Genomic DNA, 15,364 nt, shown 5'->3' with positions numbered 1-15,364 from the left:
CAGAAGAGCACCAGCACCGAGTAAGCACTCCACAGATGTGCCTCAAATCACTACTGCGTCATGAATACCTGCTGCACACAGATCAACAGAGAACTCAAAAGGCATCCACTGCAATTATCCAAACCCACACCAACCGCACAGGGAATACAATCGTTAAAAAGCGGCACGCCACACACTTTACAAAATGCATTCTGAGCATCGGCTGGGTATTAATTTTGCATTTATAATCTCCCACCTTATTAAGTCTGCACTAACTGGGGAGTATAAATGAAGGACCCTGCACCTGAATACTCATCTGGTTCCTGCTGGTGTGGAAACATCTCATGTAAACAAAGCCTAAACTCTTAACCTAATGACAACCAACCTCTTGGAAAATTCTCTCTTGTAGAAAATCAGGCAGAAGAACGGTCACTGAAGAATAAACTTTTAAAATGTGGATACGAGAAGATTAAAATCCTATCATAGTTTAAAACAAATATACTAGTTAGCATTCAGAAATTCTGTGTTAGTGTTGAGTTGACATCCCAAAGCCCCAAGGCTATCAGGTTGCTAAGTTATCACTGAAAGATAATTATCCCCATCTTTTGCAGGCAAAGCAAAGAAAGGCCATGGGGTTGGTGCTGAGTATTTGCTGAAGGCCTTTTCAGCAATGCTGGTGGGTCTGCCATCCAGCTTCAAACAAGGTGTCTCTGCAAGACAGTGCAGGCGAAAAATTATTCCCTCCATGACCTGGACTTCTAGAAAAGCTGGGCAGCAGATAAGGCACAATCCCTGGTGACAAAATGAATAAACCAAAAGGAGATTTAGCAAAATAAAGCCAGGAAGGAAGAAGAAAGCTGTTAATGTTTGCCTTGTGGGAGGCACCAAGGAAGGTGGCTGACCAGACTGACCCATTTGGGTCATGGGTATATGGCATCAAACTACACCAACCCCAGGAAAACTCCCACCGCTGCTCCATAAAAATCAGGTCCTGGCAGGACATCTCTTGTACCCCAACACGAACGCACTCACCTCCACATCCAGCAATACGAAAGTGCATGATGGACTATTAGGATACTATAAAACATTGTTTATCACTTTTATATTTTTAAAACAATCTGATATTCTCTTCAATTAAAAGAAGCAAGATACAGGGAATTCCCTAGTGGTCCAGTGGTTAGGACTCCATGCTTTTACTGCCAGGGCCCAGGTTGGATCCCTGGTCAGGGAACTAAGATCCTGCAAACCATGTGGGGCAGCCAAAAAAAAAAAAAAAAAGGAAGATACAAAATTGTATAATCTATGATATTAGCTGAACTATGTCATAAGACTTACAGAGGAAAAGACTGGAAAAAAGTTCCAGCTTTGCCACTAAATTGTACACTTAGAAGTGGTTAAAATGGTAAATTTTATGTTATTTTATGTTATGTTCATTTTACTACACACCGAAAAACCCTAAAAACAAAAATACCAGCTACTCACAAAGATCCAACACAGCAAAAATAAATAAATTTAAAAAAAGCCCCCCCCCAAAAAAAAATTAAAAAAAAAATATTTATGTATTTATTTGTCTGTATCAGGTCTTAGTTGCGGCATGCGGGATCTTAGTTACCCAACCAGGGATTGAACCCCCATCCCCTGCATTGGAAGGCAGATTCTTTATTTTTTTTTTTAAATTAATTAATTAATTTGGCTGCGTTGGGTCTTCATTGCTGCGTGGGCTTTCTCGTTGTGGCGAGCGGGGGCTACTCTTCATTGTGGTACGTGGGTTTCTCATTCTCTTGTTGTGGAGCACAGGCTCTAGGCACACGGGCTCAGTAGTTGTGGCTCCTGGGCTCTAGAGTGCAGGCTCAGTAGTTGCGGCGCACGGGTTTCGTTGCTCTGCAGCACGTGGGATCTTCCCGGACCAGGGCTCAAACCGATGTCCCCTGCACTGGCAGGCGGATTCTTAACCACTGCGCCACGAGGGAAGTCCTGGAAGGTGGATTCTTAATCACTGGACCACCAGGGAAGTCCCATCTGCTTTCTTTTTTTTTTTTTTAAATATTTTATTTATTTATTTATTTATTTATGGCTGTGTTGGGTCTTCGTTTCTGTGCGAGGGCTTTCTCCAGTTGCGGCAAGTGGGGGCCACTCTTCATCGCGGTGCGCGGGCCTCTCACTATCGCGGCCTCTCTTGTTGCGGAGCACAGGCTCCAGACGCGCAGGCTCAGTAATTGTGGCTCACGGGCCCAGCTGCTCCGCGGCATGTGGGATCTTCCGGGACCAGGGCTCGAACCCGTGTCCCCTGCATTGGCAGGCGGATTCTTAACCACTGCGCCACCAGGGAAGCCCCATAAATATTTTTTAAAAAATAAATTTTAAAAATTGTAACAGGTGTTATCCTACAATAAATTTAAATGACAGCTAACAAATGAAATAAATTTATGGAAAGCAAATGACAATTAACCACCCTAGAGTAGTGACTATGTGACCTTTTTATTTTATTATTTATTTTATTTTTAAATTTTTTGGCTGCGATGTGCCGCATGCAGGATATTAGTTCCCTGACCAGGGATTGAACCTGTGCCCTTGCAATGGAAGCGCAGAGTCCTAACCACTGGACCGCCAGGGAAGTCCCTATGTGCCATTTTTATAGAAAAATTATGACACTGCTGTCATAGAATGAGGCAGTCAGTATGCTGCTCAGAAATGTAGGGAAAAAATATTGTACTATTGATTTTTGAAATGTGTAACTTTTCGTGTTTTCTTTTTTCAATCCAAACATTTACTGTCTTACATTATTGGGGGGTTTTTTTCATTTTTTTTTTAAATTTAATTAATTAATTTATTTATTTTTGGCTGTGTTGGGTCTTCGTTTCTGTGCAAGGGCTTTCTCTAGTTGCGGCAAGCGGGGGCCACTCTTCATCGCGGTGCGCGGGCCTTTCACTGTCGCGGCCTCTCTTGTTGCGGGGCACAGGCTCCAGACGCACAGGCTCAGTAGTTGTGGCTCACGGGCCTAGCTGCTCCGTGGCATGTGGGATCTTCCCAGACCAGGGCTCGAACCCGTGTCCCCTGCATTGGCAGGCAGATTCTCAACCACTGCGCCACCAGGGAAGCCCTAAATTTTTTTTTTAAAGGAATTCCTTTATTTTTATTATTTATTTATTTATTCATTTATTTTTGGCTGTGTTGGGTCTTCGTTTCTGTGCAAGGGCTTTCTCTAGTTGCGGCAAGCGGGGGCCACTCTTCATCGCGGTGCGCGGGCCTCTCACTATCGCGGCCTCTCTTGTTGCGGAGCACAAGCTCCAGATGCGCAGGCTCAGTTGTTGTGGCTCACGGGTCTAGTTGCTCCGCGGCATGTGGGATCTTCCCAGACCAGGGCTCGAACCCGTGTCCCCTGCATTGGCAGGCAGATTCTCAACCACTGAGCCACCAGGGAAGCCCTCTTTTTTTTAAAATTTTTATTGGAGTATAGTTGATTTACAATGTTGTGTTAGTTTCAGGTGTACAGCAAAGTGAATCAGTTATATACATATATTCACTCTTTTTTTTAGATTCTTTTCCCATATAGACCATTACAGAGTATTGAGTACAGTTCCCTGTGCTATACAGTTGGTCTTTATTAGTTATTTATTTTATATATAGAAGTATATATATGTCAATCCCAATCTCCCAATTTATCGCTCCCCTCCCCTTTCCCCTGGTAACCATAAGTTTGTTTTCTACATCTGTAACTCTATTTCTGTTTTGTAGATAAGTTCACTTTCTTACCTTATTGTTTTCACAATTGTAAATTCTTTTGTTTAAAGACGGTACTTATAATTATATATTTATATAAATCAATTATATATATTTGTTACACTATATAAACTTCAGCCACCACAAAAGCTGGATCTGCCCAGTACTAAGTGGTAAGATTGTTATTCCCATCTCTTCAGTTTTCTGAATGTTCCAAACTTCTTGAAATTTTCTCGAACTCAGAGCATGTGTTTGTTACCTTTATAATTGGGAGTGAAAATATTAGGGGGAAAAATAATTCACTACAACTGAAATAAGAAACCCAGATGGCTGCTCAGCTCTTGAAGGTTTTAAACTCATCTGCCAAAAAACCCCGATGCAACCCACACTGCATGCTCAGAGCTCCACTCCATGATGGAGACCCTGGGAGACCGACCACATGTAAACAAGGGAGGATAATAACCCCAACACATCCTGTCCCTAAAATGTGTACAAGGTGCTGAAAGGTCAGAGGAGGAAGTGACCAACTCAATCTTCAGTAACAATGGGATACAACCATGTCAGAGAAAAGAGTTACCGTTTACCAAGCTGTTAGTCTGTTCTGTAACTCCCTCCCTCCTATGACAGCCTTCTGGAGTAGATACTAAGATCACTCCCACTACAGATGGGTGCACTGAGGCACCAGATCACCTAGGCCTCATCATGGAAAATGACAGGTACTTTGAGATGAAAGAGTCACTGCTAAGAAGGCTGGAAGGGTCACCCCCATGTCATAGCAGGCGCTGGTTCCACCAAAGAATGCAGCAGGGCCAGAGAGACAAGACACAGAAGCCTTGTATTAACTTGACACAAATGCCTGGGGTCCAACACCAGGTGTTCATTTCCCCCCTCATCAGCATTTTATTCTTGTTTTTTTTTTTTTTTTTTTTTTTAATTTATTTGGCTGCGCCAGATCTTAGTTGCAGCACGCAGGATGGGATCTTCATTGCCGCGTGCAGGCTCTTCCTTGCGGCATGTGGGATCTTTTTTAGTTGCAGCATGCAAACTCTTAGTTGAGGCGTGTGGGATCTAGCTCCCTGACCAGGGATGGAACCCGGGCCCCCTGCACTGGGAGCATGGAATCTTAGCCACAGGACCACAGGGAAGTCCCTTTATTCTAGTTTTAATAAAGGAGAAACTACAAGTTGCAAGTTGTAAGTGGAAGTATTTCACGAAAAGTCACAACAATGCAGATCCTTCCACCAATTCTGAGGGACAAATGAAACAGCAGATTCTGTTCCAAAAATCCGGACAAGCTTTTCCATAAGGGAAACAGCAGCCTCTCAGAGGTTTCTCTGTCGAACCAGCAGCATGATCACACTGCCCCATCTCTTTGCCTCATCAGACCAGATTTCTGGAATGAAAGACTAGAGGGTCCCAATATGGAGGGGGACAGGGAGAAGGAGCTTTCAGCCTACCTAGAAATATGTTCCTCAGTTACAATGCTTGAATTACAGAGTTTTGGCAATTTAAAAAGTTTTTCTAGCTAAAACTGGAGCACTACTCCTTCAAGAAAATCTAAATTATTGATTCTAAGGTGTCACATGTCCCCTTTATCAGAATGTCAAATTTACTTATAAATACCTACATGTATTCCATACACACACCAAGAATTATCAGTCCTCCTTAAAAAGCCTGTTTCCCCTCTTCAAGGGCAATTTTCCATCTCCAGTCTCCTCCTCCTTGACGCAGACTACAACTCCCACCACCATGTGGGAAACATACACAACAGGAACATGCAGAAGTGACCCTTGAAGACTATGGCCAAAATTGTTCTGAGGTCTCGATCTATGGGGGACTTTCCTACTTTAGTCATGGTTCTCTCATGTGCCAGTTAAGTAACAGTCCATTAGCTTCAGGCAAGATTATATGCTCCCTGCCTGTGGTCAATGTTTACCCCTGCTCATTTCTCAGCCAGTTCCCAAAACAGATGACACATGAACTCATCCTCTGAAACTAGTGGTGCCAAAAATGATTCAGTCCTCATGGCCAGCCACAGAACCCAGGCAGCCCCGACCCGCCCAGGCCAGCACAATGAGGGCTGTACCTGCTGGTGGAGGGACACGTGTGACCTGTGCTACACCAGATCCTGTGCCCAGAGGGCACAACTTCCTCTGGGTCCTCACAACACCTCACTCAGGTAAATACTCCCCTCAAGGGTCTGCTAAGCATCCCAGGCTAACAGCATCAACATGGCAGCTTTGATCACCCAACTACTCTAAGTACAGTCAGTGCTCCTCCATGACCAGCCAGGAAAAGAACGAGATATGGGAGTGGGAAAATTCCTGACACCGCATAGGTCATAGCACTATATCTTAACACATGACCATTTGTCAATCATCTTCTATGAGTCCTGAGATTTCTTTCCACAATAAGGCACAGCAAAATATTAAAAACTTCTTTACGGAAATCAAGTTCAACTGCACCCATAGTTCTGAAGCAAATTACACACTGACTCCTTTGGAATCACCCAGCTTGTGAGAAGGGCAATGACTTCAGTCAGTCAACAGACATGAGGATTGGGAGGGAAGGCCAAAGGGGCACTTCCACTTTTGATATTTTACCACTATTCCCTTTCTTTGGTTCTATGCAAAGAGCCTAAGGTATTTTCAAAGTAAAAACACTCTTTGAGAGCGAGATAAATCATTCCCGGGAGAGGGGTAGCCTGTTCCTTCCTTTCCCAGCCCTCATCTGCCCCAGATGTGTTGGCCACATCCATCAGTTTTTCAGGGCCCAGAGTCTGTCAGGTGGCAGCTGGCACCTCTGCAGCATGTAGGTGCAGCATCCCAAGCCACCCATAAAACCTAGCACAGGTTCTACAAAGGGCAGGAGCATCTCAAAGAACCTAAGGGAGAGATATGTGTGTTCTCATGCTCTGATAAGGACACAGAGCAAGAAAAACCCACACCTTCAGCAGGGGGTTGGCAAGCACCTCAGCTGTCTCTCTAGAGGCACTCACCTTGGAGAATAGACACTGTTCGTGAAAGGACAACTTTCACTGCCTTATATGTAAAACCTCTATTCATAACAGAAGAAAAACTGAAAATGTTCAACAAGAACCAACTAACTGGGCTTCCCTGGTGGTGCAGTGGTTAAGAATCCACCTGCCAATGCAGGGGACATGGGTTCGAGCCCTGGTCTGGGAAGATCCCACATGCCGTGGAGCAACTAAGCCCGTGTGCCACAACTACTGAGCCTGCGCTCTAGAGCCCGTGAGCCACAACTACGGAAGCCCGCGCGCCTAGAGCCTGTGCTCCGCAGCAAGAGAAGCCACCGCAATGAGAAGCTGGCGCACAAGGAAGAGTAGCCCCCGCTCGCCGCAACTAGAGAAAGCCTGCGCGCAGCAACAAAGACCCAATGCAGCCAAAAATAAAAATAAATAAAATAAATTTAAAAGAAAAAAGAACCTAACTTAGGTAGACAGTAATCTCGGCAATGTGCAAGTAAGTGCTTTAACAGTTATTGGTGTATGTATTTCCTGTCAGGTTGCTCAAGCTCATAAAAACATACATTCTTTGGCCAAGTATACTTCATCCATCTCTCTTCTTCCTTTGTTGCTTACTCGGGCAGTCTCTCAAGGAAACAGTATGATTATGTTTAGCACTAGAGCCAACAGATATGGGGTCCACACACCTCCATGGGCACCCTGTAAAAGAAGCTGAACTGTGAACTCTCGCTCATGAGAGGGGAAGGAGGAGTAAGGCACAGTCCACATATACCAAGTTTAAAGCACATTAAGCAAATGGGTATCAAAGTGAAAGCCGGCAGGCTTGGACTTAGGTTAATCCCAAGACAAATGTTGCTGCAGCCTCAGCAAAAACACTGAATTTGTATAGACATGACCTGGGATCTCAATCAGAGACTGGGACAGATGAGAAGGTGGGAAGGTTTTAGTAAAAATGCATATCCAATGTTAGTTTTATACTTGTAAAACAAAAATAGTCTATTACTCCTATAAAACAAACATTGCAGGGCGATTCAAGATTTCTGCATTCCCCAAGAGAGTATGACAAGCACACCCAGCCCATGGGGTCACCTCATTTCTGAGTGTGCAGCTGTGGACAGGAAAGCCCTGTGGCCCTGGAGCAGCCCATCTTAAAGATGAACAAGGCTCAAGGCAAGGGGCTGTGGTGGGGTTAAGACAGACTGATGTGGCTCGGGGGGTTTGCCTTTGGGATCCAGCTCAGGTACTGAGCGGGCACATTCTTGAAAACTACGTGCAGAAATAACACTAGAGCCAAGTGTTCTGCTTCCTGGTCTCTAACACATCTTATTCCATTAAAAGAAAAGTTCTACTCTTCCTTAGGCTTGGGATTGGCCACTCAATTTCTACAACAAGTATTTGTCGCAAGTAAGGTAAACAGCTGGATACACAGAGAATACAGGTAATACTAAATGATCTCCCATTTGATCAATTATGAGTTTCAGTTAAATACATTCACAAGACGAGTTAAAAAAAATCCAGCAGTGCAAAGAAAGCTTTGTGAATTTGCCACGACAGAGAGCAAGCAGAAGAGGCCCAGGCTGACTCCAGTTGCCCAAAGGGGCTTGTGAAAGCAGGTACTGGAGCTCTGTCTCCAAGTCAGAAAGGTTTCAAGAAAACCCAAACCCTGAAATCCTTCCGTCCAGAGTGGGATGAGACTTCTGACCACCTTGCAGAGTGGCCAGGAATGAAAAGAACACAGGTAAAAGACATAGCACAGTGAGGGTGTTAGGCAAGGCAGCCGTAGCTGCTATCATTTTTACTTTTTGTGGGTGGGTGCTGTAGGTGTTGACCACATCACTTCTACAACAGCTACATTTCACTAGCACAAAATCAAATCAAGGCATGACTTTTCTGTTGTTACCAGGTGCTTATTTTGTTACCTGTTCTGACCTGGATACCACATTTAGAAGTTATCATACTCCCAACCATTTCAGTCTTAACCAAGGGGCATCTTGTTGGCATAAAGAACAAAAACTCTTGGATTTCCCTGGTGGTCCAGTGGTTAAGACTGTGTGCTTCCAATGCAGGGGGCATGGGTTCGATCCCTAGATGGGGAAGTTCCACATGCCGCGGCCAAAAAAACAAACAAACAAACAAACAGAACAAAAACTCTTTCTTGTCACTAGAATATTAACTTTTGGCCATCATATACCAATAATGCTGGGGAGAGATGTTACTACTTGTTTTCCATAGCTTAATCCTTACTTATAAGAGTGAATTAGCATAACTTCAATTGGAAGAGAACACTATTAATGAAAATTTCTCCAAAGAGATTGGAGAAAATATCTGCAAACAAACAAAAAAAATGAACCCAAGGTGCACCTGAGCAGTATGTGAGGCATGGTCAGGGCCAACAAATTCTTGTAAGCTGAGTAAGTCAAAGTCCTAAACCTCCAATCTCCCATGTAGAAAATGGCAAAATGATAAAGTGCTACAGCCTCCCTGGTCACAAAGCAACTACCTTTGGAACATACCACCACATCTGACAATAGGATCAGCTGGGCAGCACCGCCTTGCTTTCTCTCTCCAGTCCTGAAGTGTAACACAGTGCAGTAGTGTCCTTTCAAACATGTCAGGGTGAGAGGACTTTCAGGAAGACCGACGGGCCAGTGGGGAGGGGGGCTACAATGGGAATGAGGGATACAGGATTTCTTTGGGAGGAATTATATGGTATGTGAACTATATCTCAATAAAGCTGTCATTTTAAAAAATCAACACAGTAAAAGGGTCGCACTGCAGAGGTCACAACCAGCTTGGGGTAAAGGTTCCAGCGACAATGTCACATCTCCAACACTGAGAGGGGAGAAGGAGTGTTTAAGAGGAAAGCACCTCCAAAAGTGGCTACGGGAATGGCAAAGATGCAAGCAAGCAAGTTGGAGCAGAACTACTTCATGAACTATGTGGGTAAAAAGCATAACTTCTAAAGGAATACATTATTCTAGATAACTAAATATGTATGTGAAAATTAAAATAACAAATATTACAAGAAATCCAACTTTCAAGTACCTCTCTGTAAGTTTATACACTTGAGTTGTACCACAAAATTATTTTAAAATCTCTCTCACAGGGGACTTACCTGGTGGTCCAGTGGTAAAGAATCCGCCTTGCAATGCAGGGGACCTGGGTTTGATCCCTGGTCAGGGAACTAAGATCCCACATGCTGTGGGGCAACTAAGCCCGCGCACCACAACTACTGAGCTCACGCACCACAACTACTGAGCTCGCACCCCTCAACTAGAGCCTGCGTGCTGCAAACTACAGAGCCCACGCGCTCTGGAACCCGTGCGCCACAACTACAGAGCCCACGCACCCTGGAGCTTGCGCGCCACAACTAGAGAGAAGCCCGCGCGCCGCAAGGAAAGATCCCACGTGCCGCAACTAAGACCCGACACAGCCAAAAATAAGTAAAATAAGTAATAAATTAAAAAATAAAATAAAGTAAAATCTCCCTGACAAATTGAGGCCTGCCTTATACTTGGGTATAAATGGTGTTTTACCTATTCTTGGTGCCTGCCTTCATCTGTAAACCAGTCATGGTAGTTTTATGTAGGTGCCATAAGGTGGGAACAAGATTAAAAAATCTAGCCTACTGCCTGGCTTACATGCAATGCACTCCTCAAACGTGAGCTATCCTCTGTCCACCATTCCAGTTCCTACAAAAAGTCCAATGGAAGATGGAGGCCAGAGGGTGGACTTGACAGTATAAGTGGATGAGGGCATGTTAAGCCTGCACTTGTGCGAGGCGGATGAAGAAATGGGGCTTCCGCAACAGGTAGAGGAATGGAGTACCAAGGGACATCCTGCTTAGCTCTTAAAAAAGACATTTTTAAACTGGTTACAAGTGTGATAAAATGACCACCATTATTAGTTTGGGGTCTCTTTATCCTGTAGATTTTCTTCAGTGCATTTTTCTATTCTTTCCACAAATAGGATCAGGCTATATGTGTTGTTTTGCCTTTTTTTTCCCAAGTAAAATCAGCTTTATTTTTCTCACCTAACTTTAAAAAAACAGTGATAAAATACTCACAATATAAAATTTACCATTTTAAATATTTTGGGGTGTACAGTTCTGTGGCATGAAGTACATCCACACTGTTGTGCAATAATCACCACTATCTCCAGAACTTTTTCATCATCTCAAACTGCAACTATATACATTAAATAATAAATCCCCACTCTCCCTACCCCCAGCCCCTGGTAACCACCATTCAACTTGCTGTCTCTACAAATTTGAGTACTCCAGTTTCCCATATAAGTAGAATCATTCAATAGTTGTCCTCTGTTTTGCCATTTCCCCCCCAACTAAACTATATGACTTAGACATCTTGCTACCTCTGTCTATATATGAGTCCTTTTAAAGGCTGCATAATAGTCACACAAAATCATAATGTATTTATCGACTTCCCTACTGACACTATTTCCAACTTTTTTCTGACCATAATAATGCAGTGAGCATCCTTGTATCTGTCTTTGCACACCTGTGAAGTATTTTTGTACGAAAAAGTCCTAGAAGTAGAATTGCTGGGAGCATAGATTTTAAAAGATCGCACCCACTGTTTCACTCTGACCCAACCTATAAAGTATGTGAGCCACTGGATTCTGGAGTATGGTGGCGACATTTTATGTTAGGAAAAATAACCAGGCAGAGAGACAAGGAAAAACCTGGCTTCAGAGAGGCTCTGCCTTCAACTGCTGGGCAGGGCGTGGCGGGAAAACATCCTGACAGCCCTCAGGTTCTAGGGCCACCAAGACATCAGGACTGCTATCTCCAGACACCAGTCTCAGACCTCTTTAATGTAACCTCCCCTACTCAGTGGCATACACGGCAGGGCACAGGGTCTCCTGTCTTCTCCACTGCACCCACAGAGCCAGCTGCCCTGCCCAGCCTACACAGAAGAATCAAGGAAGGAGGGGGAGAAGGTAAAGAAGCAGGACTTGGTAGATGGCGAGGTGTAGCACACTGTCCTTAACCCTTGAGGGAGCAACAGACCCCCTAGAGAATCTGAGACAACTGTGGGACTCTCCTGAAAATTCACACCCTCACTGAACTCTGCATACAATTTGTGGAGCGGGCAACTACGGACCCTATCTTCAGAATCCCTGATTCAGGGAATCAAATTAGAGGGATGAGTCAGATACTGAGTCTTCACAACAAGTCAGAACAAGGATGCTTTGTTCACGAAGTCAGAAACAGCTGAGAAGATAGTGAGTTGAGCTGCATACACTTAAATATAAGGGATGATCAAGCAATCAAGAAGAAATGTACAGCAGACAGCTGGAAGCAGTGGGAGTGAAGCTTGAGTGAACTTAACTTGAAAACAGATTTGGGAATTACCTACAAAGGGACGGCAGAAGGCACCCCAAGAGTAATGTGCAAAGAAAGAAGAGCACTGGGTCGAGGCCCCCATAATTGTGAACAGCCTGTGAGCAGAGGGTGCAACATCAGTGTGAGAGAAGGAGGTCTGTAAGGAGACAAGGAGTAAAACATCTTCATCCTCCTGGAGGCCAAGGGTAAGAATCTCCTCTCTGTTCCACATGGAAAATCTGGACCACATGACACAGAGAGAGGAGGAGGCTCTTGCACTGTGTGGCCCTATAGGTCCCTGACAGCCCTCAGAGTTCACCGTCTGGGGCTCACTTTTCAATGAGCCTTGGCAGTTCCAACACAACTTCTTCACTGAAAAGATATACAGGTGTGACTCCTTCAAACCCAGCCACCAGAGTCAAAAGGTCTCAAGCACAGGGTGTGATCAGCAAAAGCCAGCATATGGGAACCCCTACAGGATAAATGACAGTTGTTCGAACAGATAAATTACAAAACAGAGTAAGCATATATAAATTTAAGAGACAAAAGAGACACTTCAATCAAATGCCATATGCAGACTTTATCTGGATCCCAGTTTGAACAAACCAACTATAAAAAAATAATGAGACAATCAGGGACATTTGACCATGACTGAATATTTGAAAAAAAAAAATTAAGGAATTATCATTGTATTTTAGGCATAATAATGGTGTAAAAACCATGGGTAGCTCCTTGTCTTAGAGATACACAATGAAATACTTTTGGATAATATACACTTTGGGGATAGGTTTCCTAAAAAATTCAGCTTTTTTTTTTTTTTTTTTTTTTTTTTAAGGGGAGGGGAGGAAGGCAGAGTGTAAATGAAACAAGATTGGCTAGGAGTTGGTAACTGCAGAAGCTGGTGATGGATGGATGGTTGACAAACCCAAACCAAGTATCCATCATTTTAGGAGACTCTTTTTGTTCAAATTCTGAGGTAAACGCTAAATTCAATATTGCGGGAAAAGGCCCCTTCCTTGCTACCAGAATGTATTACAAAACACTAGTACTACTTGTTACTTTTATTACTTGGTATGCAAATAGGCAAAAATATAATTTATTTAAAAAACAAAAACATGCTTTAAAATGTAATCACGTGAAAGCAATCATCTACTACACAAAAATGTGTTCAATTTGTCTAAGGTGATTACCCCACTAGGTAAAACAACATCACTTAAAGGAAAAATTCTTCCCCAGTGCATCCTCTTTATGAACCAAACAATGGAAATTTTTCACCTCAGCAAGCTGGCCTCAGGGAGGCTCATCCCTGTTGCCTAGATACGGGTGATATCTCCCTCCGGTGCTTACGGAAGGCTCTGGCACCCCTCGCACCCCTCTGCAAAGAAGACTGGCTAAGGTTCATCAGTCAGTAGTTGTGCCTTCCTCACACATTCCACTGCTCAGACAGATATGGGGCTGGTATACCATGTACTTGTCTGTCACCTGCGAAGCCTTGAAACAAAAAGAAGTCTATTACATTTGCTAAACTGGTTTTTACAATTGTATCAACTCCAGTCCTAGCTCTCATTCACCTTATTTCTAACAATTCCTGAGAATTCTAGTCTAAAGTCACAAAGCAGGTCAACCAACTGGAGTAACAGTTAACCATTCAACTGACTTTTGCCTCCAGAAAAAGTTACTAAGGGATCCACTGGCCTATCACATCAATATGATAAAGTATTCATTTTGCTCAGTTTCTAATTCTGGTAGTGGTTGAAGTTAAAACAATAACAATACTGCCCTGAAACTTCTCGTTAAATACTTAACACCAGATTACAGGATGCAATTACACAAACTCCACAGCAGCAACCTAGGTAAATAAGCATTTTAGTTCACTTAAAATGTTACCCTGCTAAAAATGCAAATACAGCAAATAATTAAATACTAGAATTCATCAAAACTACTGTAATCATGGCGCTTTATACAAAGTATCATAAAGCTTGTGATCTGCAACATTTCTGTTACCACTTTTTAGAAGTTTCAGTACTTAAAACTATTTTCTCAGATGATTTTATCTTATTCTTGTTCTATGTACATTTTGTTACCAAAATGTTTCATTCCAATCAGTGACTAGTTTTATTTCCCCGGTATTTAAGAGCACTAGATTTTACTGGTTTTTACATTTTCTTTTCACAACATTTGGACTCATTTTTCTGCAATTCGGCTTTAATATATGAAACTGAATAAAAGCCAAAAATGAAACAAATCATTAGGACGCAAAAGACAAAAAACTGTCTGTAATCCAACGTGAACGAAATGAAAGCTCCATCCATGGTGAAGCTGATCACTATTAAGAAGATGTCCCCGAATCCATTTTAGGACTTTTTGGGATGAGAAGGTTAGGTGTGAAGATTCCCCCACCAGACATCAGCTGACAAGCCCAACTGACATTCAACACTCAAAATGGCTGCACATCTGCAGGCCGCAGGTAACCGTACCTGAGGCGTTGGGCTGACTTCTCCAGCCAAAGACGCAAGGAGACCCCCGTCAATAACCCGGGAGATCGTGGACGCCAATGTCCTGGGGAGACCCCCTCAATGACCCGGGAGATCTTGCCCTCCCCAATGACTGGAGACTTCAATGACAGGGGGAGATCCCGCACCACCAAAATATCCGGGAAACCACCCCCCCTACAATGACCAGGGAAGATCCTGCCCGTCAAAACCAGGGGAAATCGTCTCTCCCCAATAACCTGAAGAAATAATGCCTCTCTCAAATGACCCGGGGAAATCTGGCCCCACAAGGACCCTGAGAGATCTCTCCTACTCCCATCATCGCGGGAGAGCCCCTCCCAAAAAACCAGGGGACACCCCTAGTGACCAGAGACCTCGCTCCCCGACGACCCGGAGAAACCCTCCTCCAAAGCCCCTGGGGCGGCAGAGCGGCAGGCCGAGCAGAGCGGGCGTTACCTGCTACCTCAGCCGGTCCCGCGGAGCTTCCGTCCTATTGTTTCTCTCCCACCAAGATGGCGGCCGCTGCGGCGAGCCCCGCCCCCCGCGCCTCACTCCCGGAGCCCCTCACTATTGGCTCGCACCGGGAGCCCAGCTCGCGGACTGGGCGGCCCAAAAAGCGCTGTTGCTAGGGCGCCTGGATTCGTTGTAGCGGCTTCCGGAAGGGGCGGTGCATTGGGGCGGGGTTAGCGAGAAGGGTGGAGTCTTGTCTGCCTCCCTGGGAGAGAGTGGCCAAGGAGGTCAGGTTGGGTGGACAGGTGGGCTTCGAGCCCAGGGGTGCAATACGGGATGCCAGGGGTACAGATGGGTCAGCCAACTGTACCATTTTTCCTGGGTCCCAGCGGT

At 44.3% G+C, this 15,364-nt stretch overlaps 1 protein-coding gene across 5 annotated transcripts in view; it reads right to left on the bottom strand.

Moving 5' to 3' along the window:
- Positions 1 to 15,085, bottom strand: part of IP6K2 (inositol hexakisphosphate kinase 2) — a 30,303-nt gene extending 15,218 nt beyond the window's left edge. For 2 of the 5 annotated variants that reach the window (XM_082344981.1, XM_082344985.1), the window contains exon 1: positions 14,978 to 15,085. The gene's annotated coding sequence lies outside the window, so the exon portion shown is untranslated. Of the gene's footprint in view, positions 1 to 13,304; positions 13,417 to 13,493; positions 13,521 to 14,895; positions 14,920 to 14,977 lie in introns of those variants that run through there. The other 3 variants (XM_082344982.1, XM_082344983.1, XM_082344984.1) reach the window with 3 other exon arrangements.
- Positions 15,086 to 15,364: the final 279 nt, after the last annotated feature.

The sequence above is a fragment of the Balaenoptera borealis genome (genome assembly GCF_965194805.1).
Source record: "Balaenoptera borealis genome assembly, chromosome: 12".
In the NCBI taxonomy this organism is placed as follows: domain Eukaryota; kingdom Metazoa; phylum Chordata; class Mammalia; order Artiodactyla; family Balaenopteridae; genus Balaenoptera; species Balaenoptera borealis.
Note: the sequence above shows the minus strand (reverse complement) of the source record. Positions and strands in the feature narration are given on the sequence as shown.